The sequence below is a fragment of the Chlorocebus sabaeus genome, chromosome 7 (assembly GCF_047675955.1).
Source record: "Chlorocebus sabaeus isolate Y175 chromosome 7, mChlSab1.0.hap1, whole genome shotgun sequence".
NCBI lineage: Eukaryota > Metazoa > Chordata > Mammalia > Primates > Cercopithecidae > Chlorocebus > Chlorocebus sabaeus.
Genome location: NC_132910.1, coordinates 27904347 through 27931549, shown reverse-complemented (window position 1 = coordinate 27931549; position 27203 = coordinate 27904347). Strand labels below are relative to the sequence as shown.

The window sequence follows — 27203 nt, the reverse complement described above, 5'->3', positions numbered from 1 at the left end:
CAGCAAACACCTTGCAACCATGAGGAACAAACGTAAGGAAGAAAATCATCATGCTAAGGGTAGTAGAATGAAAATACAGACAAACCTGGAGCTTTGATGACATCACTATGCCATTAAATTAACCCTGGCACCATGTCTTTCAGAAAGCCAGTCTGCAGACAAAGCAATGGAACTGATGTTCAAAGTCAGCTGAAATGAACAACCATGCAATCCAAAAAGAAAGTGAATAGCTGCCTACTTTCTAAACAATAATAAGAGTTAATGGTTACTGAGTTCCTATTACATGTCAGGCAGTGTTCCAAGTGCTTTATATGTATTATCTCACTTAAACTATACAACAACACAACAAGGTAGAAACTTTGATTATTCCCTACTTTTTAGATAAGTAAATGAGGTTCAGAAATGTTAGGTAACTTACCCAAAGTCACAAATTCATCAATGCCAAGGTTGGAACTCACACACAGGCCTTCTGACTCTAAGAGCTTTTTATCACTAGGTTAACGTTGAGGTGTTTCTGGCTTCCTACAGTTGAATTTCAAAAGCTTCCTTCATATCTTGATATCTTTGTCTCTTTTTATTTGAGCTGGTCTGAGTGAGTTTATGTTCATTGCACCCAAATGTTCCCTTAGACACTGGCATTGTCAAGATTCAGGCTTCCTTTCTCTACTCCATAACAAATCTGTGAGTCTCAATGTCCATTTGTTAAATGCACCAAATCCAGATCACACAGTAAAGCCCTGATTTAGTGGAACTCATGGCATTCCAATGGTTCCCTGTTCCCTCCCCAGTTGTCACATAGCGGGTGTTAGTCTGACATCAGGGTCCTTTGGAGCTACACTTCCAGTGCAATGTGATTTATTAATTAAACTATGAATGAGTACCTAACAAGGGATGAAACTGTTGACACTGGTTCAAACACTGTAATTGTCCCATGATGTCCTCACCTCTAATTTTATGTTTTTTAACTTTTCAAAGTTAAAGTTTTTATGTAAATGACATCCTGCGATTACATACATCTCTGTGACTCTTGAGACTAGGAAGGCATTTCTATGGCCTTACTATTGTTTATTCATGTCACACCCTCACTCCCTCACTCAGTCAACAAATATTTGAGTATCTGCATGCACCAGGCACTACACTAGGCACTGGTATCAATAGGTTATGTTCTCTGCCCTCACAGAGGGCAATAAAATGTAATAATATGCCATATCAGTTTTCCCTCTAAATCAACAGGAGAGCTAAAACAAATAAAAAGAGCACATAGGATTAGACATTTTGTGGATGAGAAATCCAGTGTAGCAGCTAAAAGCAGACTCTGTTGACAGATGACCTGGGTTCAAGTCCCTGTCACTGTGTGACTTTGGATTCGTTCCCTGTATCTCAATTGTTTAACCTGTTAAATGGGGACAAAAACTGTAGCTCTGTCATTGGGTTAAGAGAGATAGCATTTTTGCAAATCACTGAGAATAAGCACTACAGAAACATTTTTCCAAAAGAAAAAAAGAGCTCCAGTCCACTCCACCCACTGATCATAACCGAGCAACCTGGCAGCCAGCAGTAGTGATGTGACAACACTGGAAACTACAAACAGGAACACAGTATTATCAGTGTTGGGAACTGGGGTTCCAGGAACCAGGACCAGGGTGACACTGCAGGAAAATGACTCCTCTAGCCACTGCCCCTAAGTGAAATAGGGCTTCTACAATCAGTTGCTTCTGGCTCTCAGAATTCCCAAACTAAGGCATCAGTTAAAGAGAATTTAAGGTGACTTTTCCTGAATAATTTGGTTTTTAATAAGCAGATCTTGGAAGGATGAAGCAGAAGCACAAATTTGGAAGGGATCTTAGAAGTCAAGCTCTCACCCAAATTTTTAAAAAGAGTTTACATTGCTTAATAATTAGAGGAATGCCATAAAGATTACTGATTTACAACTAAAAATATACAAGATATGTCATCAAAAATAGTGGAACTCATGAAGCCAAAAGATTAGAACTTGACCAACTAAATAAACAACAGGGCCAGTCATCATGGGTGGTTTTATCATTCTTTCAGATTTATATTAAATTATATCATCCATGTTCTTTACTGTCTTTGGGTTGAAGAGGTAAAAACATGGTACCTTTCTGGGTCATTAATTACATGATCTCTGGTAGGATCCCAAATCCACTAGGGGTTATTTCTTAACTCCAAAGGGGTTCTTTTGGTATGTCATGTGGATAAACTCAAACCCCTCTGACTATTGACTGATTAATCAACCTCTCCTGAAGTATTTCCAATGATGAAGGTGCACAGTTTTAGACAGATCTTTTCATTCATTGAGCATCTCTAGTTATCATCAATAATTCCTTTTGTTGCTCCCAAACTGCTTATGGTGGTTCTGGTGCAAGGATATCCCTGACTCTAAATGATGGTCTTCATATGCTTGGAGAAAAGGATTCCCTGACTTGTTCTAATTTCCTGAGCTAGTCATCACTCGACATGAGTTATGACCCAAGTCCCTCAGTTTCAAAGGAGGAGATCAACAGAATCTAGACATTCAAAGGGGTGTCCAGGAAGAGCATTTTGAGAAAGGGTCCCTGAAGTGCCCTGAAAGGTAATCTTGCTTCTGGACTCTGGGGAGAAGAAAAGCACATTGACGCCTTATTTTCATTATATCTGCAATATGCTCCTCCCTACCTTGAATCCTGCCGCCTAGAAAAGGGAATTGATATTAAGACTCAAACATGAGTGCATTGTGAGATCATGCGAATTCAGTGGAATTCAACAAGACTTTTGTAGCTGAAATTGGAACCAAATGTTTCAAAATACACCTGTCCCTAGACAGCATGGACTTGGTACTTTCAAAATGGAAACAATGATTTAGCTTAATCAGGGCCAGTTTTTTAAAAGTAAGCTTTATTTCTCTGTAGGTGTGACAATGTAGACTTGGAACCTTCTCAGCTGATAGAATTTAATATTTAAGAGGCCAAGGTTGGGAGTTTAATTCTCATAAGAAACAATTAACTTTGATCAAAACAAAGCTCTGTGCTGTGTGCTCACATCATTTCATCCTTAAATCCCAGACTACGTAGTGGTAATAATAAATAAATGGATGACAGCTAACAAGTACAGAAGATTTTTTTGTGTGCTAGGCACTCTATGGAAGGCTTTGCACAAATTATTTCATTTAATGCTCACAACTGCTCTGTGAAGCAAGTTCTCCTAGGATTTATTCAGAGTAAAAGCTAACTGCCTCCCAGTGACCCACTCTGTCTCTCTGCCCCTGCCACATTCTGCTCCACCCACACTGGCCTCCCAGCTCTTTCCCAAACACATCTGCCCCAGGGCCTTTGCACATGCTCTTCTCTCTGTCAGCAGTGCTCCCCAGGTAACCTTCAAGGCTCATTTTCTCCCCTCTTTCAAGTTTTCCTTTAAATATCATCTTCTTAGCAGGTCCTTCCACCACCCCCTAGAAAATTGCAATACCCTCTCTGCCATCATATGACATACTTCTCTGCTTTATGTATTTTCCATAGCAGTTATCATTTTCTAGCCTATAATACAATTGACGTATTTTTGTGTTATCTGACTTGTTACCTGTGTCACTTGACTAGAAACGTGTGCCAGAATTTTTGTCTACTTTTGTTCACAGTTCTAAACTTGGTACCTAGAAACCCACCTGATACACGGTAGGCACTTCATAAACATGTGGTGGTTATATTGTATATGGGAGGCAATACGCACAAAGAGGGTAAGAGTCAGGCCTTTTGCAGAAAGAAAAACATCATTAGGAACCGTGTTTCAGAAACCAAACTTGAAGTACATATCCCTTTCCGGGTAGGTTGGCGCCATTACTAAGGGCAATGTAATAGATCTAAATAACTCGTAAGTAGAGTTTGGCGCCATTACTAAAGGCAATGTATTACATTTGAATAATACGTAAGTAGCAATACACACCACCAGTCAAGAATAAAAAGAAGTATTCCAAGTGCGTTCCATATTCTGGAATTATGTAACAATAGTCAAAAATCACTTGGAATATTTTGCGACTCTTCTGGGAAATTTTTTGTCACAAAACTTGAGGGAAATGTGCCAAACTAAAAAATGAAGGAGATCTAAAAGTTCTCATGAAAATGTTTTCCCAGGGTTGTGCCACAGCAAGAATGACAGCGTATAATACTTCTTTATAGATGCCATTCAGATTCAAGGATCTTTTCCCAAGTTCCTTTTAGGTGATTATATTTAACCTCCTTAACAATGCAGGAATCCAATTTGCAGATGAGGCACTGTGATCTGAGAGGCTGTGTGCCTTCCTGAAATAGCCCGGTAAGGGGTACAATGCAGAACAGAATAGAATTCTTTTGTCTCTATCTGGCATGCCTGCCCAGGCTTCATGTATTTGTCACTTTACAGTGTCTTCTATCCTGAGGGAAAATCCTCAGTTTTTGTAAATGACTAACTTAATGTCTCATCAATGAAAAAATATAGAACTACAAATATTACTTTCCCTACCTCTTTTTCTGAGGTCGGCTGTTGCACAGATTCAAGAGATTCATACCGGAGGGCATACATCATCATAGTAAAATTAGTGTCTTTGTCTGAAGTTCATTTCACTAACTAAATAGCCAGGCGTATAAAGCTCACATTATTACAGAGGGGGAAAAATGAAGCTGCTGACAGGATCGCTAAGAGCAACAAATACCAGGAAAATCTCAAAAAACCACTTTTTTCTTAACCATATTTTTGCTGACTATTTTCTCCACAGCCTTGGAAACTTGTTTTCACCTCCATTCCTTTCCAAAAAAAGAATTTTATCCCGGGGGAGAAAAAAAAATTAAGACCTCAACACCAAGTACAAATTGCTCATTTAAAGAACAGGCATGAAGGATGTGGGGGCTTTTCTTCCTTAAAAGCTCATCACTCTGTAGAAAGAATCTGAATGCTGTCCCGATTCTTCTTGAGCAATGGAGCAGTTTTTTGGTTTTGTGTGAGTTAATTTTAATTAAAAAAAAAAAAAAAAAAAAAGCACCATTCTTGAGAAGCTGTTGCTATGAGACTTCCTGGGCCACAACAGATGGCCACAAGAACAGTTCTCAGGCCTTAGCTCCGAGCTCTGAGGCCTCCACTCAGGCATACCATTAACATTCCTGAAATACCTTCGGAGGCAATGCAGGCCAGCCACCTTCAGACGGCTCACCCGCAGCTGGCCTCCCTGGTCAAGGGGCCAGGGTTGAAATTTGTTATAAATGAAATGATCAGGTCTTTCCAGGAAAAAGCCAGAGGTGAGAGGGTGCTGTTCTCAATTTAGGCTTCAGGAAAACTTTACCAGCAACCCACTGGAGTTTTGAGTTGTTCAGGTGAGCACACGCCCAATTCATTTCATTGTTTTAATGCTCTCTCAGTCGCAGATTCATCTGGTTAAGAGAACCAGCACATTTTTGGCCTGAAGCATTTTAGTGCCCACAGAGAACTGCTCAGGGAAAGGTTTAAGGATCCCTGATTTCCCTTTTGACAGAAAGACAAAAACGAAAGGAAAACCACATGGTATTTGAGGTTCTAATTTCTCACTAACTTCTTGGTAGTGTTGGACAAATTCTTCCACTTCATTCTTCTTCTCTCTCTCTTCCAAACTAGGATAATGATATATGACCTACCTCGGATGGAAGAACTAGTGATCCACAATTAATAAACAACTGAGAAATAATTGCATAAATATCAGGTCACTAAGACCGGGCCTCCACTGCTGTGAGAGTAAAGATAAGGGAAGAACTTGGAGATTCCCTTCAGAGGCTGATTGCTGGGACCCCCGCCCCTGGAGGGCTGATGGGCAATGCTGAACACCGGGTTTAGTGGGCGGAGTCTACTGGTAGCTCTACTGCTTACTAGGGAGCTTTGGTACTCGGAAAAAAAATCAAGTGTTTCTGAGCAGCCATAGCTTCCCAGGGTGGGGCTCATTTACATTCCAACACCAGAGTTTTTGCTTTAAAGCCAGGCTTCCAATGCAGAAGCGAAGTCCTCCTTCAGTGACTGATGCCGGGAGTCTCTTTTTCTGTTTTTTGAGACGGAGTTTCACTCTTATCACCCAGGCTGGAGTGCAATGACACAATCTCGGCTCACTGCAACCTCCACCTTCCGGGTTCAAGTGATTCTCCTGCCTCAGCCTCCTGAGTGACAGGGATTACAGGCATGCACCACCACGCCCAGCTAATTTTGTATTTTTAGTAGAGACGGGGTTTCTCCATGTTGGTCAGGCTGGTCTCAAACTCCTGACCTCAGGTCTTGGCCTCCCAAAGTGCTGGGATTACGGGCATGAGCCACCGTGCCCGGCTAGGAGTCTCTTGATCACTTGTGGAACATCAGTCATTCTATCAGTTTCGGTTCACACAAGTTTGTTAAGAGCTTTTATGTCAATGAGATCAGATGATATGCCACCAATACCGCTCTGCAGCTATCATTTGGGTTTCATTTTTTAAACCAGTCAGTCGAACTAAGAAGCAAAATGGTGTGAGACAGCTTAGCTTCATGCCTTCCAAAATCATCCATTTGTCCGAAAGCATACCTTACCACCTGTCACCAAAATGTGATCATTAAGACTGCTGGGGATTTTTTGGTTTATTTTTTGTTTTCTAACAAACATGCCTTTTAGGGGTTTGGCTTAACAAGGAGTGCTACCTTTTCCCTATTAACCAGTGACATTTTAATGAAGTCATCTATGGAGGGGTGCAGGTGAGGAAGCTGTTTCTTTTCCCACGTGTCTAGGGCTACCCAAACTCAGCTTGCTTGTCTATTCCCTATGGCCAGAGCACATTGAGCTAAGGGAGGTCTTCACCCAGCTGTTCAGCTTCTGAACTCACAGGTCTCTCCAACCCCAGGAAAAGTCAGGGGCCAAGGCTGGACACTGTGGGGAGAAGAAGGAGGGAGAGACAGAAACAGAGAGAGGAAGGTGTCTGATGTTTGCAGCCTTCCGTTTGCAGAGCTGAACCTTCCAAGCAGAGCCAATGGGGTGCACAGTGTGTGTCTGGGAGGGAGAGGCTGCGTGGCTTTCTTGTGCCCCATTGTGTGTTGTGCTGTCCACAGCACCAGTAGGGACCTTCACCAGACAGCAGTCCGGAAGCCTGGCAGGCATTCCACAGTTCCCGGAAGGAGGCTTTTAAAAATGGTCACTCGGGAAACAATAAACTTAAGACACTTAATCCCCTTGCCCTCCAATCTAACTCTCTAATGGTATTGTTCTTGGAATAAAATATCTATTTATCATAGTTATTAATGAATGTGTTACATTACATATTTGGAGTCCCCTGGTACTCTGCAGATATGAACAAGGGCTTTCTACACTCTTAATATGAAACGTGGGGTTTGTGACTTTGTTTACTTTTTAAGTATTGTTAAGAAGTTTTTCAACCCGCTCTCTCCCTTTCTGTACCTTTTTAGGATACTGGGGTTTTTATGGAAGACAATGATTAGGGCTAACATTAGGGTATAAGATTAGGGTATTTATCCATCTCCATACAAAAAATGACTTATCCTTAACTCAAATTACCTTTGATTTACATATATTCTCTAGGTTGTAATTCATAAGCAAAGGTAGATTTTTAAAATATAAACCAGTGCTAAATGTTTAATATCTATTTAGCTTTCCGATGTTCATTTCTGTTTAACTCCTTCAACATTTATAAATTCGCTTTTTCTCTACCTACCTATGGATCTATATTTTAAAATCACTTGCATATACATTATATTTTTAAGTGATTGCTATAGACTTGTGTGATGATCATATTTCATCTGCTGAGCAATGTCATTTCTGGTGCTTTTATTTATCAAAACAGTACTTTTTATATTTACATTAAATGTTACTAATGTGTTATCTTAGTACAGGAAAATGTTTTTATGAAGACACTTTAGCTAACTGCTGAAAAAAATGGAAAACTCCAACTGGCTGTAGCCATTGGAAGAAAAAACATTCGAGGATGATTAACACAGATTTTGAATGACCTGTTTGCCCTATTGCTGTTTATCACTTGAACAGAATCATTGAGAACTGGTAAACACCTTCCTTTCATGAAGGTGTTTACATCCTCGAAATTAATGAGGTGGGAAAAGTAGTCTCAGAACCTCTTCAGATTTATAAAGAGAACTTTACCCATTTTCAGAATTTTTCAATGAAAAAACAATTTTAATCCAAGGGAAAATTACTTTCCTTCCTATCACAACAAAACAGGGTGAAAATACTAGTCCCAAACCACCAGTCTTTTATCCATCTTCAACTATTAAATCCTCAAGTTACAAATATGGTGACAGCAACCCCAAAGACAGGATGGTCCCTGAAGTATGTGTCAATTGATTTACAGTAAAATGAAATCAGAGCACAGTTTAGGCTTAATCAGAATCACACAGAATTACATTCCTAAGCATCTCAACTGTTGCTTAAATGTAGGTGCTTGTATTTATAATTCGACCTGCTCTGAAACATAAAGGATGAGAAGAGTGAGCCCACCAATCAAGACAATTGAGTTTTGCTATTGAAGTGCAATTCATTGATTCACCCATGTTGAACAAGCCTAAAAAAGAAAAGCTGCCTTCATATCCCAAATGAGAAAGTTAAAGATAGTTTTAAAAATAAGTTAAAATTAGGCTATAAATTCTGAGATTGCATGATTGGAGGGAGCCAAGATATTCGGGCTGACTTGGTATTATTATACAAGTTAGCATATATATTTGTTGGCCTTAACTAAACGTTACTTTACTCTGTTATCACTTGAGCTTCTCATCTAATAGGAAAATGTGCCCCCGTTGCCTGAGAGGACTAGAGTCATTTGTCAAGCTCTCTCCTCCCCATGTACGTCTTTATTTATTCTTTTATATTATTTTGTCAGCATATCTGATAGCCCAAAACCTTGGTGATTTCATCATAAAGGCCTAACTTGAACAACTTCCCTAGCTATCTTTAGTTTATCTTCCCAATAATTGCATTTCTGCCAACATCGACGGAGAAATAATGTCATCGAGAAATCGCTGGTTTAAAATGGACTTACCTTAAGGAAGTCTATGCCCAGGCAGGTCCATTGTCCTCAGTTATCTGTTGGACATTTCTGTTTGCGTGACACTGGGCCAAGGCTGGCCCACCTCGGGAGCTTGGTGGCTTGGGGGAGGTGGCCTAGAGGCACGGTTCTGGCCCAGGAAGGATCCGCAGGAGCCAGCCCGAGGAAGGCAGAGCTGAGACACAGGTGTCTGACACCACAGTCGCACCTCCGCTGGGAACCTGGGCTGCCCTGATTAGCTAAGCACAAAAGGCAGTTTGAATGACTGCCTCCTCCCGGCCAATCGCCGGCCGCCTGCCTGACAGAAGCAGGCCCGCTGATGTAAGGGGAAGTCCACTCGGCCAGAACCTGAGAACCGGTTTCCACCGCGCTGGCACTCGGGCTCCGGCGTGCATTCCCGCCGCCACTCGCGGGAGCTGCTTGTCGGGCTGTGGTGTCCTGCCCGTCCCCAACAAGTGTCGCTCTAGGGTCCTCTGACTCATAAACACGACGTGCTGTGAAGACCATTAAAGCGAAGGTAAAGAAGAACACAGCGTCGGCAGCTTTATCTGCCCTTCCTCCCAGCCCTTGCCAGTCGGGTTTCTTTGTCGCTAATTAAGTTCAATTTTTAATTAGTTATGGTTTTTGCAAGCAACAGTTTCTTGCAGACGCTGGGAGAAGAGGCAGGAGCAATAAAGAAAGATCTTTCTACAGTCATTGTTCTCAACAATGAAATTCAGTATTATAAAAATCACAGGCATAAAAATAGATCATTTATAATAAAGATGCTGCTCATAAAAAGACAAAACAACAACACCACATTGCATCTTAGAATTCAGCACAATGGGGTGCGATGCAGCCTCCCTTTGTAGATGAAATCATAACAGGTTTCCTAAACTCCATCCAGTTAGAGACTTTACTTAAATCTATCATCTGAGGCCCTGAAACCGCAATCCTTCGCAGCTGTATGGATAAGTAGTGCTTGATTCAAGTTTGGTATTTGCCCCAGACTGTAGGGGTCAGCTTAACAGTAACCATAGACACAAAGAGAGAGAGAGAAAAGGCACACACAGAAAGAAAATGGGACTCCAAGAGTGTCTGAGTTTATGGGTATGTAAATGTATTTTCCTTAGAGCCATCATGACGGGAAAAAAAATTATAGAATACACAGACAGTTTATAAATTTCCTTGCGAAAGAATTTGAACAAGATTTGCAGGTTATTTTTAGGCATAGAAAGAAGAGAGAAAGCAAGCATGCCGCCCTCCCCACACACACAGAATTCTGAACTCACAGTGGCATTATTTTCTACAAGCAGTAGTAATCATTCCAGACACCAAGAAAGTCTGAAGCATCCTCAAGGTTATCATTGCATTTCAGTGGTGATACTAATTTTATTGAAAGATTGTTCCTGTATTAACTGGAAAGTCTGTCTCTCCAGAATGTTCCACTTGAGTTGCAGAGTTATTTATATCTCTATAATGTGAAATATAAGGAAATGAAATTGAGGCAAATGTGGGATAGGAATGGGGTGGGGTACAGAAACATCTTTCAAAAGAAGAGAAGCCTCCCACTAGATCTGGCATCATAGATGCATTCGTTCGAAAGTAGCCTCCTTTTTTCTTAGGAAAGCACAGTTCTTATCCCAGCTTTATGTTTTCCTCTCCCCATCACGCAACCTCCCCAAAACATCACAACAGAGTGGAATTCCCTTCCATCATAGGCTACTCCCAGCAAGCCAGAGTTCAAGAGCAGCCAGGCCATGCAATTCATTTTGAATATGTCAAATTTAATAACCTCCTGCTGCGGACCAGACCTCATCTCTACTATGCGGAATGATGAATGGTCATGTTTGACGTTTGTTTATCACAATCAGTTGGCTAGTATGGGAACGCCATTCCTGAAAACAGCAGAACATTCCCAGTAGTTTACAGGAGACAGGAGTGGACTCATTCGTGTCACCAGTCACTTCCTCATAGTCCAGTTCTGTCCAATTAAAGCTCACTTCAGATCTACCTCTGCTCCAGATTTTCTGTGACAACATCCTCAACATTTTGTTGGCTCCGGGAACCATGTATATTGCATACACAGTCCTCATGGATGCTATGTTACAGTAAAAGAAATCTATGTGACTTTTTTTTTTTTTTTTTTTTTTGAGATGGAGTCTTGCTCTGTTGCCAGGCTGGAGTGCAGTGGTGCAATTTCAGCTCACGGCAACCTCTGCCTCCCGCATACAAGAGATTCTCCTGCCTCCACCTCCCAAGTAGCTGGAATTACAGGCATGTTCCACCACACCCGGCTAATTTTTGTATTTTTTTAAGTAGAAATGGGGTTTCACCATGTTGGCTAGACTGGTTTTGAACTCCTGACCTCAGGTGATCTGCCCGCCTCAGCTTTCTAAAGTGCTAGGATTATAGGTGCGAGCCGCTGCACCCAGCCTCTATGTCACTCTTTAGGGAAATTAAATAAGTAAAAGTTAAAAGCAATTAAATCACCTGTCCTTTCACAAATTATGAGATGAATAAGGAAAGCATTGCTATTTACAAAGAATGGATGCCTATTAATATTAGATTGAATCATATGAAATTGCCAAATTGCCAATATTTGATAATTTTTGGTCCACTACAACAGAAATTTCATGTGGTTCCAACCTACAGCTGGCCCATAGTTAGTAGTTACTACGTGTCAGTAGTTACCATGTTACGTTCTCTAATCATCACCACAATTCTATAAGGTAAATATTATAATTATTACTCCAACTTTACAGATGTGGAAACTGAGGCTTCGAGAAGTTAAGTAACTTGTTGAAGATTTTACAGCCAGCAAGCAGCAGATCTGGAATGCACACCCAAGCAATCTGACTGCAGAGCCCACGCTTTGAACCACCACCCTCTGAGATAAAGGCTTTGCATTCACCAGCTTTGTGATTGCAGGCAAATTATTCAGCTTTTCCAAGCGTCAGTTTTCTATCCTCTGAAACGGGTACCTATCTGATGTGAGGACTGAAGGTGATGCTATGAAAAAGCACTTAGCATAGTGCTTGGTCTACAGGAAGAACTCCAGTGTTACCCAGTCGTGGTGGTATGGTCTGGATGATCGCTCTTCCTACCTTCATCATGACCTGAGGTGAGAGCATAGCGCATGACCTTTCACCCTTGGGTGGCTGGGTGGCCACTCATGGACAGAAGGATGGTGAGGTCTAGGGTCCTCAAGTCTGGAGATTATGCCGTCCTGAGTCAGTGCAGACTACTCTGGTGCATAGGATGTTCTTTACACTGGAATGTGCACCAGCTCCCCTCATTTAGAAGGAAGACCGTCCACACCACGCTGCTCCCCCAGCCCAGTAAGACCTGCCCACAGCCCCATCTTGTATTTCCTCCTTTCTCCACATCTGAGTTCCAGAGAGCATTCAGACTCAGCTGTGATCAAAAACAAACGCATCTGTTCCTCATGTGGAATGCTTTCACAAACATCTTGACTTGTCACTTTCTCCCTTCCCAGATTCTTTGGCGATCAGTTGCAGAGGGTTAGGCCATTCTTGTTGGAAGAAGTAATGATGATCTAATCTGGAAGCAGTGCTGTGGACCCTGCTGTACACTGGACCAGAAGGGAGGGGACTTTGCTTTCCCTTCTGGCTCTGCCACTGATTAGCACGTGACCTTGAACACGTTACTTATTGTCTAAAGCTCTGTTCGTCGTCCTTGGAGGAGGCCCCTGGTCCAGAACATCACTCAGTGTCTTCCTAGTCCTAATATTTGTGGTGAAGAGAGGATAAAAAGGAATATACTAGATGAGTGTTTGAATATGGTGCTTTTATTTTTTTCTCTCAAAGCTCATCTACTCAAGCACATTCTGTTTTCTCCTAACAACCATTTTATAAGCCTAAGGCAGGAGAGTTTTATGTTACTCTCTTGATGAACTGCAGACCAAGATGAATAGCCTTGATTTCTGAACACCAGATTTCCGCTGGTATTTTTCCTTAATGATTTGCACATGTCCTTGCGAGGTGCTTGTTTGGGATTAGAGATGAAGTTCCATGGTGGGAAAGCTGCACAAAATAATGAAGACTGATTTCTTTGCTCATTTTGATTTTTTTTTCTGTGCCTGTCCGTAACAGTTAAACTATTCTCTAGATTGATTTTCTGTGTAAGGCAGGTTTAAATGCGCCTGTAGGGCACAGGCATTTAAACTCCCAGGAGGAACTTAGGAAATTTATGAATGGGGGAGATAGAAACAGCCTCTTGAACTCTTGGTCTGGTTTTCTTTTCCAAGAGCACTCACCAACTTCTAACACACTGTTTCATTTACATATGTATTGTGTTTGTTATTTATTGCTTCTGCTCACAAGAATGTCAACTCCATGAGACAGAGGTGTTTGATTTTTATCATGGCTGAGTCCCAAACACCTAGAGCAATGGCTGGCATTTATTAGGTGCTTAATAAATCAGCTTTACAAAATATGCAAAAGATTCAGGTAGAACAGGTGTCCTGTATATCTCACTTTTGGAAGTCACACTGCATCTTTAGAAGGAAGAGGGATTGTAGAATAAATCTCAATGGCGAGGGTAGAGACCAGGTCCAAGATGATGATGATGTGTTAGACAGTAAATGAACTTTTGTGGGGTTCACGATTAATTTAGCCCAACTCTGCAAATTCCCACATACAGGTTTCAGGCTGAAAGAAAACTGGGCAGTGAGCCTAGATAGAAACTTAATAAGCTCAGTTTCTCCCTTCTAGCCCATTTTCATTTAATTTCCTGGGAAATTGTATTTGTTGAACTCCAAGTATGTCTGAAGGAGTCAGATCCTTGAAAACGCTGTAAGGGAAGCAGACACACAGCAGCCGAGCCCAATGCTCATTTTGCACTCAGGCAATCATTTTTTATCCCAGTCTGATGACACCCTAACTTTAACAAGTTTGATGAGATAATGGCTCCAGGCTTCTTAGTATCATAAAAGATGTCAGCTAAGTCCAAAGTATTATTATACAATACCTGTCTGGTATAATAACTGTAGGACATAAACCACTTATGATATAAAAAAGGCACACAAATGAAAATGACTGGCATTACAGATGAGAATCAACACATTTTTTCAATTTAATTCTGCTTCTATTCTGCTGGCCTAAAGTAATCATATCCCCCTGTTCTTATTTCTCTTTTTCCATATTCTTTAATTCTTTGGGGAAACTAAGGTATTTCTTCACAAGAATGTTACTGGCCAGAAGGTAGCAATTAAAGGCATTGAACTCAATCATCCCTTCAAAGTCCCAACATCCCAGACAGGGAAAACCAAGTTACCATTTAGTGCTAAGAATAGGAGGTAAAGGAGTTACATTTGGGTTCACAATTCATTCTTAGGAATGAAAAAAACCTCTTGGAGAAAAAGCATTGTGGAACACAAACTATAGCATTATTAATTATTCATTTCAATCTCTGGGACAATTACACAGCTAATATAAAGAATAAATAAGGTGGAAAGGTAGAAGCACGTATCAGTTACATTTATATAATTACATATGTACTTAGTAGAGTACATAATGTAATGTTTACTAGGCATCAGGCAGGATACTAAGTACTTTACATATTTTAACTCTCTCAACCACCCCACAAGGGAGGTACTATTATTATCGCCATTTCCCAGGTGGAGAATCTCAAGCACAGAGAGATTAAAAACTTGCCCAAGATCGGCCAGGCGCAGTGGCTCATGCCTGTAATCCCAGCACTTTGGGAGGCCGAGGCTGGCAGATCACCTGAGGTCGGTGTTTGAGACCAGCCTGACCAACATGGAGAAACCCCATCTCTACTAAAAATACAAAATTAGCCAGGTGTGGTGGCACATGCCTGTATTCCCAGCTACTCGGGAGGCTGAGGCAGAGGTTGCAGTGAGCCAAGACCACACCATTGCACTCCAGCCTGGGCAACAAGAGTGAAACTCCATCTCAAAAAAACAAAACAAAACAAAAAAAACTTGCCCAAGGTCACAAAATTAACAAGTGGTAGTAACAGGATTTGAAGCCAGGTAACCTGATTTCAAGTCATATGCTCTTAAACACTACTGCACATATTGGATTTACTGCAACTTCGGAATGGGACATAGATGGCATGTATGATGCTTAGCAGTTTTGGGTATTTTTCCGGGTAGCAGAATTCTCCTTAGTGAGGATATGCCACACCTTCCCCAGCCAGATATCAGCAGAGGGGATCAGTTGAATGGCGCCAGCCAGCAGTAACGAGAGAGGTTGTCAAGCAATTAGCCTGATGATAATTTGGTATAATAAAACCTGCTTCAAATCATGATTTAAACTGACAGTGAGGAGAACATTTTTCCTTTCACTTTCATAACTCTGCATCTTGTGCTATAGTAGAAAAGGATGGTTTGAATCACAGTGGGACTAACAAACCCATTTGCCATTAAAAGAAATGTGACAGGAGATATGTACAAACAAGTAGTCAGCACATGATGCAGGGTTTTTCATTCACTCAACAAGCATTTCATGAGTGCTTGCCATGGACTGGAGAGATCAAAGAGAGTAAGACACAATGATTCCCTTCCCCGGTTTAGGATTAAAAATCATCAACCAGTTCTCCATTGGAAAAGACAGCTTTGTCAGTTGGCTGGAGATGAAGAAGATAACTGGCCCACCAGTGTTAGCGCTACCAGGCTGGCACACTCAAATGCTGACTAGACCAGGCAGGTGGAGTAAATAAGCAAAGCAACAGGTGTAGGATCACAGGAAACAGTGGAGCCCCAAGGCAAACTGGAGAGAGAATGCCTCATTAGACGTGGGTGCGTGCAGCTCCAGCTCACCACTGCCAGATCGTCTGACTTCTCCACAAGCCAGAAATCCAGATTATGCAAAACTTCCAGATTTTTAATGTGGATTAAACAAACATCTGTAGATCAAGTACTTGTGTAAGTGCGTTTATTTATTTACTTTTTGAGATACTCTGTTGCCCAGGCTGGAGTGCAGTGGCACGACCACGACTCATGCAGCCTTGACCTCTCGGGCTGAAGCAATCCTCCCACCCCAACTTCTTGAGTAGCTGGGACCACAGGCAAGCACCACCACACCCAGCTCATTTTTTTTTAATTTTTAAAAATTTTTTGTAAAGTCAGGGTCTCATTATGTAGCCAGGGCTGGTCTCAAACTGCCAAATTGCTGGGATTACAGGCATGAGCCACCATGCCCAGCCAGATGTCATTTTTTAATTCTTACAGAGAACTTTATTAAATTCAGTGAGGCTTGTTAAAAATAAAATCAACTTGCTTTGATGGTGGATTTGGTATGGGTAGGTCTTGTGATCCTTATGAAATCATTTAAAAATTTTTCTTAAAGTGTAACATACACAGAATGGATAAAGTGTACTAATCTATGTAAAGGGTAAAAATGATATAGAACATTTCTAACACCCACAAAAGGTTCCATCAAGACCTTTCCAGCTAATTCCAGACTTTCCAGCCCACCTTGGGTCTACATCATAAATGAGCTTTGCCTGTTGTTGTCTCGTTCAAATCTTAAGTATGAGAAACTGATAACAGATAGAGTTGCATCAGGTCTGAAAGAAATAAAACTGTGTTCAAATAAATAAGGTACAACCAAAAAGAGTGATGGTAAACTCAACAACCCCATGCAGTTCACAAAGTTAGCCGAGAGCTCTGGTGATTACTGCCTTCACACACCTGTTCTGTCTGATAACCACCATCTCTTGTGCGGTTACCATATGCCAAGTACCTGCTTGTCACTCTGCATAGAGGATCTCATGTGAATATCACAAAACCCCCTGAGATACAAATTTAGATAAAGTTTCTTCCAACTGTATAGCTAAAGGAAACTGAGCCTGTAATAAGTTATGCAGCTAGAGTCACACAGTCAATAAGTGAAAAGTCCAGATTCAAAGGCAGGGCTACTCCAAAGTTCAAGTACTTTTCCATTGCACTACATAGCCTCCCCATAAAATTAGGGGTGTGTTTTCTTAGCTCTTCCACAATGATAAACTTCTTTTCTTAACCAGGAGCATAATGAACCTTATTTAATTTAGAATCTAAATTCTGAATGATTTACATTATAAGGATTGGTGGAGGTGTGTGTTATTAAAAGATGACATTACCTAGGTACTTAAAAAAAACTTAACACAGTAAAAAGAAGAGGGAGAAAATATATCACTATCTTTTATTAACATAGGTATTATCTACCTTTATTTACCTAAACCAGTTTCCTGGGGCTTATGGAAACATTGTCTTATATGAATATAGTTTTGAGAAAGGTGGCAGAATTTGATGTTTAAAGATTCTTCTCCCTCTCAGAAAATTTATGCAGCATGGCAATAGAATTAGAACAGTGGTGGCTGCAGATTTTCTTATAAGAGGGGCTAAATGTTGGCAACTAGATTGTGAGGGAGTTATAGGGGACTTGTCTTGAAGCTGTGCTATGCATAATAAGTTCAGATTTTACCTAGACTGGAGCATTTTTCTAAAGATTGTTTAATTCATCCTTTAACAAGATTGAGAAACATGAATTGTTATTTTAAAGAATATTATTTTATTGGGTAGGCAAATAAAATAGGAGGTGGAGGTATTGTTCTAAAGCCTCACCATCTGCCAATACCAGTCCCTGTCCTTTATTGCTGCCTCTAGGGAGGCTGGAACTATTCACCTGATGCCAAATGATTGGAAGAACAGGGCAATGAAGGGACTTAGAAAAATTCCTAGTTAACCAATGTACTGTTGACAACAGTACACAGTAAACAGTAAACAATCAGACCCTCTCCAGCACCTCATCCCTTTGGTGGATGGGGAGAAGCTGATTTGCCAATATTTTTAATGTAGAAAGATATAGACCACTAGGAATTAATTTACACAGAGGGCTTTTTAGCCTGTGATATGCAAAAATTTCAAGTATAGATTATCTTTTATTTCAACAGACACACTGACACCAATTTCCCTTTTGGAATGCTAGAGTCAGATCTATTTGACCAGCTCCTTCTTATACTTTAGGTAGATTAGAAATTCAGTTAAGGTTTGGTGAAATACTCATGTTTACCAGGAGCATCTGTTCCAGTATACAGTTCTGAACCCTAACCTCTGGGATTACATTCAATGGATAATCAGCTGAGTTGGTCATGTCACCATTCATCAAATTAATACCTATCGCTTCAACTGTTTTTAACTCAGTTTTTATTTTTGCTTTAATCACCAAAGTCCTTTATTTTTATTTTTAAAAATTTAATTGTGATAAAATATTTATAACAAAATTTACCATCTTACCCATTTTTTATTTTAACATTTAATGTTTAATGTTTGTGGTTATAAAGTAGGTGTATACCTTTATGGGGTACATGAGATGTTTTGATACAGGCAGGCAATGCATAATAATCACATCAATGAAGAATGGGGTATCCATCTCCTCAAGCCTTCATCCTTTGTGTTACAAACTATCCAATTACATGATTTTAGTTATTTTTAAATGCACAATTACATTTTTATGGACTATAATCACCTTGTTGTGCTATCGAAGAGTAGGTCTTAGTCATCCTATCTTTTTGTATGCGTTAACCATCCCTACCTCCCCACCAGCCTCCCACTACCCTTCCCAGCTTCTGTAACCATCCTTCTACTCTCTATATCCATGAGTTCCATCGTTTTGATTTTCAGATCCCACAAACAAGTGAGAATATGTGAAGTTTGTCTCTCTGTGCCTGGCTCATTTCACTTAACATAATGATCTCCGGTTTGATCCATGTTGTTGCAAATGACAGGATCTCATTTTTTTAATGGCTGAATAATATTCCATTGTGTGTAAGTACCACATTTTCTTTATCCATTCATCTGTTGATGGACACTTAAGTTGCTTCCAAATCTTAGCTATTGTAAAGAATGTTGCAACAAACACAGGAGTTCAGATACCTCTTTGATGTACTGATTTCCTTTCTTTGGGGTATATACCCCACAGTGGGATTCTTGGATCATATGGTAGCTTTCTTTTTAGGTTTTTGAGAAACCTTGAACTGTTCTCCATAGTGGTTGTACTAATTTGCATTCCTACCAACACTGTACAAGGGTTCCCTTTTCTCCACATCCTCACTAGTATTTGTTACTGCCTGTCTTTTGGATATAAGTCATTTTAACGGGTGGGATGATATACTATCTCATTGTAGTTTAGATATGCATTTCTCTAATGATCAGTGATGTTGAGCATGTTTTCATATATCTGTTTGCCATTTATATGTCTTCTTTTGAGAAATGTCTATTCAGATCTTTTACCCATTTTTAAATCGGCTTATTAGATTTTTTCCTATAGAGTTGTTTGAGCTCCTTATATATTCTGGTTATTAACCCCTTGTCAGATGGGTCATTTGCAAATATTTTCTCCTATTCTGTGGGTTGTTCCTTGATTTCGTTGATTATTTCCTTTGCTGTGCAGAAGTTTTTTATTTTATTTATTTATTTGTTTTTGAAACAGAGTTTCACTCTTGTTGCCCAGGCTGGAGTGCAATGGCACGATCTCGGCTCACTGCAACCTCCGCCTCCCACGTTCAAGCAATTCTCCTTCCTCAGTCTCCCGAGTAGCTGGGATTACAGGCATGCCCCACCATGCCCAACTAGTTTTGTATTTTCAGTAGAGATTTGTATTTTCAAGACAGAGATGTTTAGCAAGACAGTTGGGCAGTGGAGAAAAAAGATGACATCTGAGCAAGGGAGGATTTTATTTCAGACTGAGCCCTTTAAGGGACTATTCAAATGATTGGACCAGGTGAGCTTTTAACTTCGCTAGGAATAAAAATAATAATAAAAAAAATAATAATTATTATATTATAACATAATATTGTATATAATATATAACAAAATATATATTATAATATATAATAGGCCGGGCGCGGTGGCTCAAGCCTGTAATCCCAGCACTTTGGGAGGCCGAGACGGGTGGATCACGAGGTCAGGAGATCGAGACCATCCTGGCTAACACGGTGAAACCCCGTCTCTACTAAAAAATACAAAAAACTAGCTGGGTGAGGTGGCGGGCGCCTCTAGTCCCAGCTACTCGGGAGGCTGAGGCAGGAGAATGGCGTGAACCCGGGAGGCGGAGCTTGCAGTGAGCCGAGATCCGGTCACTGCACTCCAGCCCGGGTGACAGAGCAAGACTCCGTCTCAAAAAAAAAAAAAAATATATATATATATATATATATATATATAAAAAATAATAAAATTATTATTATTATTATTATTATTATTATTATTGCCAACCAGTAGAAGTGGGTTTTTAAAGAAGACAAGGAACCTACATTTTTTCTATACATCTATATTGTCCTGTGACTAGATTTGGTAGATAAAATTGAGTACCTATTTTGACTAAAATAAATTCATTCATTATCAGAAATTCAAATTTAACAGGACATCTATATTTTTAAGTGTTAAATCTGGCCTTGCTGTGCCTGTTGAGGGCAAGTAACAGATCTAAATCTCAATTTTATTGGGTTTCAAGCTTGTGTTCATATTTCTTTTCTTTTTTCTTTTTCTTTTTCTTTTCTTTTCTTTTTTTTTTTTTTTTTTTTGAGCCAGTGTCTTCCTCTGTCACCCAAGCTGGAGTGCAGTGGTGCCATCTCAGCTTACTGCAACCTCTCCTCTTGGGTTCAAGCAATTCTCCTGCCTCAGCCTCCCAAGCAGCTGGGACTACAGGTGTGTGCCACCATGCCCGGCTGTTTTTGTATTTTTAGTAGAGACAGGGTTTAACCATGTTGACCACGCTGGTCTTGAACTCCTGACCTCAAGTGATCCACCTGCTTTGGCCTCCCAAAGCGCTGGGATTGCAGGCATGAGCCACTGAGCCCAGCCTGTGTTCATATTTCATAAACAGTTGGGTAGCAGAGAACACTAGTTCAGAATAAAACTCTTCCTACCCACAATCCATAAAGGGGCAAACCCATACACTGTTATACTGCTAGAGCTGCCCCTGAAACATGCCAATCACTTTTTTCCCAGTATATTCAAGATGCAGATATCTACATTTGAATGATCACAATATCCCTAGAAAACAACTTCCAAAATTATGAAATGAGCCTTTAAACTATATATACTATTAGGATATCTGATGTATCCTCTGTCCCTCACCTCTCTGGCCCACCATCATTGACCACTAAGGTTTCCTACCAACTGCACTGGAAAGAGTCCTTAGGGGGAAGTGTCAGTCACACAGGGAGATCTCAGGATGTCCCAGAACATGCAGGCTGCAGTGGCCAAGGTCAGCCTTTAAGATTACTTTCTGCCCATGACCTGAAGGTCCTGTCACCTATCACGGTATACAGTGGTCCACCTATCTATACATACATAGCTCCAACTAATTTGTCACTGAGATTACACCACTGGGAACTCACTCTTGTATGGTAAGATGTTGACAACCTGCAAAATTGCCTTTTAAAATATGAATAGTAGCTTTATTATTCCCATCGTATGTTAGTGTAAGATTGTATTGTTCTCAAAGGACATTTACTATGCTTAGCCATGTCAAAGATTAGCAAATCATCTCCGAGCAAGGCTCCGAGGGAGTAAGAAATGCAAAGGCAAGTTTGGATGAGGAGCCAGGAAAGAGGCAGATGTGGAGAAACAATTCTCAGGAAGGAAAGATTTTAGGGAGATTGGGCTGGGGGGGGTGCAGTATGAAGGAAGCAGAGAGAAGATGGGAGTAGCCGGAGTGCTTCATTAGGGTGCTGTTAATAGCAGAGCACAAAGACAAATCTCAACTTCTTCAGAAGCTATATTTGACCCACACAGAACCCATCCCACAATGGACACAGAGACTTCGAGATCTGTGAATAAGTACTAGTAAGACTAGTACAGAATCTCACCATCATTTATCAAGCTTCCACTATTTGGAAGAGAAATGATAAAATCTTATTGGAAGTCTCAACTATTCTCTTACAAAATAATGAATGTTCCAACATTTCAATTGTAATCAGGCATTTCAACCACTTATAAAATCACAGAACAAACTGTGATTGGAATCAAGCTGTGGGGTTTTGCTTTGTTTTGTTTTGAAAGGAGTGTAGAAAATGATGAGCTTGTGTTCATCTCTTGGTGCACTCTAAAGCCTCTGTCACTTCTCTCTTCTTGCAGTATTGTTTCTCCCATTTCTACTTTTATTGGCATGTAAACTTGCTAATGTCAAATGAGTGAGACAAGACGGGAAGGTTAATTTATTTAGGGAATGTGAATCAACACTACTGGGAAAACAAAAGGCCCCAGTGTGTGCTTTCTTTAAAGCAAAACAAATAAAAGCATTGGCCAAGCCCAGCTCCTGTTCTCCCAGAGGCTGAGGAACACATATTGGTTCAGGGATTTCAGCAATCACTGAAAACCAGCTCATCTGAACTAGTTTTTACTGACATAAAAGTTTGGGCTTTTGCATCAGATAGACTGGAGTTTAAATCCACATTTATACATGTATCCCCTTGAGAAGACTGCCCTCTTGCAAGTCTATCTCCTCATCTGTAAAATATAGTAGTAATAATCCCTATTACTGGAGTCGTGAGAAAAAAATCAAAGAATGAAAATGCGTAGACACCCAAAGCTAACATTTTGAGAGCTTACTAGAATTATTTATTTAAAGACAGCAGGCTAAGTTTGCAAATCAAAATTGATTCCTGTAAGTAGGATCCTGAATTGATACCAATAGGTCCACTTCTTCCGAACTTACTAGGAATCTTATGAATGTGAATGCCCAGTGATCCAGTCCAATCACCTCATGTATATTTAATGTCAAGTGCCCCCATTCTTTTACCCCATTTCTTAATTTTAGAATGTTAATCCCAAGAAATTGTAATTCTAATACCACCCACGTAGTCTGCTCACTTAGGGACTGGGACGGGAATGTGCATGAATTATTACACAAAAGGAAAAGACCTCTCACTGTTGTAGGGCTATCCTGAAAATAGCAAAGATAAGTTTGCTTTTTCTGAGCATTATCTTGAAGGATCCTAAAATTAAATTTGCAGCTAGATGATGCTTTGTAAACCCACAAGTTTGCAAAGAGGAGAAATGCAAGACAGATTAAACAAAACGAAAGAAAACACGGTGAGTCTTAAATTCCTGAACATGAGCTCATGTTTCTATTCATTGCTATCTTGTGGAGTGACTCGGAGTTTTTGACTTCTGCCCCTGACTTTGAGACAGTGATGGAAAGGTGACGAGGAATCGTGAAGCAAATATTGAAAGGGCCTTGAATCCAAACACGGCTGGATTTGGTGGGGATGCCACCGAATGCACACCAGCCGCAGCCCCGGGTTGCATTTTTTCAAGAATTCCCACAGACTGATGTGGTCCTCATGCCTCATCAAGTCAGCACTATTGTTATGAAGGTGTCAGATGTGAAACTGTAAACAGAGTGACATGGAGGCCATTCCTATTTAGTGACCTGTAGCAGAAAGGCCTATTTTTAGAAACTGCTGCAGGTTGCTCTGCCCTTGGAAAGGTGGCAGGCTGAGAAGTACTGGTGTGTGTGTGTGTGTGTGTGTGTGTGTGTGTTAACATTTCTGAGCATTTGGGTTGTGTTCTAAAATGTTTCTGAAGTTCACAGAAATAAAAACCATCCCCAAACTTTATTTGAAGTAGAAAATTTGAATTTTGAACTTTACCTATGTATCAAGGCCAAGAAAAGGCACGATGCTAGAGACTTTCGAGAATAACCATGGAGTTGCTCAAATGGACACTGATCTCATCCTTTTGTCTCTTACATGGGCCAATGAGACAGGGAAGATTCATGGGGTTGACCTCACCCTGCCAGAGAAGAGCCTATCCACTCCCTTAGGGCTAGAGGCTGCAAGTTTCAGTGGGTGTTAGAATCACTTGGCATCTATGTTAAAAGGCCGGCCCCCCTCAAGACAGTCTTATGTAGGAAGAAGTACAAAGGATTTGCAAGTTAAATAGACACCACAGCCGTTTTGATGCAAGTTGTCTGAAGTCCACACTTTGAGGAAAGGAAAAAAACTGTTATAGGAAGAAGCTAGGAAAACTGGAAAGATGTACCAGAGAGATAAGGGAGAATCATTCAGCAAAACACGAACATCTCAAATTATCTGTTTCCTGCCATCAGTAAGAAAGAAAATATCATAAGATTAAAGCAAAAAGGAGCTCTGGCTTTTGGAGTTTTACATATTCATGTAAACCCTGAGAGAGCAGGCTTGGCTGGTGCTAGAAAGCCTGACTTCTATTCCTCATTCTGCGGTTTACTAGACCTGTGACCTAAGGCTAAGTCCTTTCATTTCTGGGTGCTTTGACCTTCATAAAGCAGGCAGCAGTTTCTCCAAAATGACCTCTCTGGAGGTCAGGAGAGAAGCTTTGTCAGTGACCTCTCACCCATCCACCCCATGCTAAAGTTTTATATCCATTGTTATTAGCAAGTCACCTTTTCCCATTGCTTTTTTCTCCCCTCTGACAAAGTGGATTTCGGTCTAATTTTAGTTTAACTTTCACTGGTGAGAAACATAAGCCCCAAACCCTCCTTGGCTGGATCTGCTTTTTTACTCCATAAAACAACTAACAGTATGGAAAAGCCACTTAGTGAAAAATAGAAATGCCTCCATTTAGTACATATTTGCTGAGAACTGGTGCCAGCACCTGCTCAATAACTATGGTTGAACTTATGAATGAAATGATTGATAACAGTGTGTCAAACCTAAGGCTGAGTTTTTTTCTATATACAGGTTGTCTTTATAGCTACAACCTCCATATGAAGTGTGGATGGTTGTTTTTACTTCCCAGACAAAAAAAGTGAGAGGTGAAGTCGTTGGCCAAGATCTCACAGAAGGGTCAGGGTTGTAAATCAAGTTCTATTAGATTCAAAGCCAGTGCTCCTAACCACTGCACAGCACTGCACCCTGAGGGGTAGGAGGTGGGAGTATTAGAAACAAATCCAAACCTCCAAATAACAAGGTGACTGCAAAGAGTGCCTATTCCAGTGAGACTTGAGGAAGCTGAGGACACAGAGAAGGGTGGGTCCTGCTACAAGAAGCACCCCTGAAGCCAGTCTCCTGGGGACCTCACTCCCGAACAAGGGCTGGGGACAGGCTACCTTACTAAGAAGAGACACAGGGGCATTAAGGCAGGAGGAAATCAGATCGATCTCATTTCACAGAGGGAAAAACAAACTTCGAATATGATCCTCCTTTGGTAGGGGATACAGGAGAAAAGTGTGGTCAGTTAAGTGATGAAACTATTGATCATATTCCATAGGGAATAGAAGGGAAAATAAGTGCAGACTGCCTGTCCAGCAGCTCTTAATGCAGGAAAAATAACTAACCCTGTTGGATGATGTAATTAAAAACAGCCAAGATTTAGACAGCAATTTATTATACCCATGAAGGGGAAACTGTTACTATCCCCACTTTACAAGTCATGAAACAATGGCAGAGGGCAATTAACTTGTCCAAGGGCCCTCAATAGTAGATGTTGTAAAGCTGAGAGGCAATGTCAGGCAGCCTGGCTCAGAGCTGGCTCACCAACATTCAGTGAGCACATTTGTGTGCCAGGAACCATTCCAAGCACTGGGGATACCACAACGAACAAAATCCCTGCCATCGAAGAACCTATATTCTAGTGTGTGTGAGAAAGAGACAGGTAAAAAATAAAGATCAGGAGGGTGTGAGGATACAGGAGAAAGGGGACTGAGATTTAAAATGGGCTGTGCAGGGGATGCTAACATTTGAGCAAATACCTGAAGGAAGAGAGGGAGTGAGTCAAAGGGGATAATTGAGGAAATTTTTAATTTAGTTTAAAAAAACCCCAAAATCCTTCAGTACCATGTAACCAGCAGTAAAAAACAATGGGTCTCTTAATTATTTGCTTCTTTAAGTTACGAGGGTGAAGGACATATAAAATGTCTCCCGAGAAAATTCCATGAAAGATTGTTTTAGGTGTCCAGGGCTTGTGGGCCCCTACTTATTTACAATGAAAAAGTAATAGTGGCTCATCCCTAAGACACACCTTTAAAGAAAGACTCCAGAGAATCTTTTGAGTTACTTATTTACTTTTTTGAGATGGAGTCTCACTCTGTTGCCTAGGCTGGAGTGCAGTGGCAGGATCTCGGCTCACTGTAACATCCGCCTCCCGGATTCAAGCGAGTCTCTTGCCTCAGCCTCCCAAGTAGCTGGGATTACAGGCACCCACCACCATGCCTGGCTAATTTTTGTATTTTTAGTAGAGATGGGGTTTCACCATGTTGGCCAGGCTAGTCTCGAACTCCTGACCTCAAATGACCTACCCACCTCGGTCTCCCAAAGTGCTGGAATTACAAGTGTGAGCCAACGCACCCAGCCCCCAAAGAATCTTTTAAAAATGCTCCTTAGCATCACAGTCTTCATGAAAACAACATAGCAACCTTCCTACATAAACAATAAACACACTAACCAAGCAATCATCCCCGCATTATAATTTTACACATCCCACCCACTAAGCAAACACAGCATCGGACTCGAGTTTGACAGCAGAATAAGAGGGGAGTAGAAAAATTGCATTTTTCAGATGCACTGACAAACTGTACTAAGTAATCTGGCAGCTAGTCTACAGACAGCGGCACAGGCCTCTAGACTAGGTAATACAATTAGACAGACATTTTAGCTACTGGCAAAAGCACAAAGATGCTAGTCTTAGAGATATAATTTTGCCAAAGACTAATGAGGCTCTTTAGCACTGCCACGTGGGAAGATGCCCGAAGCAACAGAACCATGAGGAGACAGGTGGTAACAAATACATATTTGAGGTAGCCATCTTAATAAACAACGATCAAAAGAAAAAGAACCCACAGTTCATCGCAAGTCAGATGGAACCAGGTGTTTCCCTTTGCCTAATGAAGGCTAAGAGCCTGCTTACTGCTCTCAGTAACCCGCAAACCTATACTTTAAGATTCTTCTCCAGGACCTTCATAGGACACTTGTGATCTTAGAGCAGTTAAATTAAATAAAACAGAAAAACAGAACAGGACGCAGCTTGCCAGGACCTTCGAAGATCTGATTTTCCATTAAGGATATGTGGAGGGGGTGGTATTTAACAATCCTTTATGGAAACCATTTCTCTACCCCTTATTCTCAAGAAATGGGGTATTTACGCTAACGCTATACAAAGTGTGGTTTTTGAAACATAGGGGGCTGATGACATAAATGAATACAGTTGTAGCTCTGTATTCATGGGGGAATTGGTTCCAGGACCCCCTCATAGGTATC

General features: G+C 40.8%; 1 protein-coding gene across 2 annotated transcripts in view; it reads right to left on the bottom strand.

The window, feature by feature from the left end:
• Positions 1–27203, bottom strand: part of SHROOM3 (shroom family member 3) — a 345976-nt gene that overhangs the window by 187966 nt on the left and 130807 nt on the right. The window contains exon 1 of one of the 2 annotated variants that reach the window (XM_037988966.2): positions 9012–9263. The exons of the other annotated variant lie outside the window; for it this stretch is intronic. The gene's annotated coding sequence lies outside the window, so the exon portion shown is untranslated. Of the gene's footprint in view, positions 1–9011; positions 9264–27203 lie in introns of those variants that run through there. 2 annotated transcript variants of the gene reach the window in all.